The sequence below is a fragment of the Monopterus albus genome, unplaced genomic scaffold (genome assembly GCF_001952655.1).
Source record: "Monopterus albus unplaced genomic scaffold, M_albus_1.0 scaffold67.1, whole genome shotgun sequence".
NCBI classification, from domain to species: Eukaryota; Metazoa; Chordata; class Actinopteri; order Synbranchiformes; family Synbranchidae; genus Monopterus; species Monopterus albus.
The window spans coordinates 595,704-596,187 of NW_018127947.1; positions in this window are offsets into that span (position 1 = coordinate 595,704).

The window sequence follows — 484 nt, forward strand, 5'->3', positions numbered from 1 at the left end:
GGGCTGAGCAGTCCGCTCCCACCGCCAGCCATCCTTCAGCACTTGGTGCCCTGCTCCACGACTTGCCGGGAATTATCGCCAAGGCAGCAGGCCGTAAAGGCATCCCCATTCCTGCGGCTGGACCATCTCCCGCCCTTTCGGATATGGTGGGAGATTACTACAGAGCAGAGCAACTGAGTAAGCCTCCCCCTGTCTGGCCCAGTTTCCCAGCAACCCAGCCCTTCTCCGGGCAGGAGAACAGCCTGGGGGCCTGCGGGCTCCAGTCCCCTGCTATGAGGCTCTCATCAGCGTTGAGGGGATGACCGATCTGGGGTGTCTCGCCGTTCCGCCACTGGAGACCAGCATCTCCTCCATCCTGCTCCCTAAGACGGTGTTCTTCAGCAAACAGTGCCCCACTCCTCCAGTGCCCTGAGACCAGGCCACTGCTCGGCTCATGGACCGCATCCACCAATGCGCCTCCCAGGCTGGAGCCGCGGTCAACAAC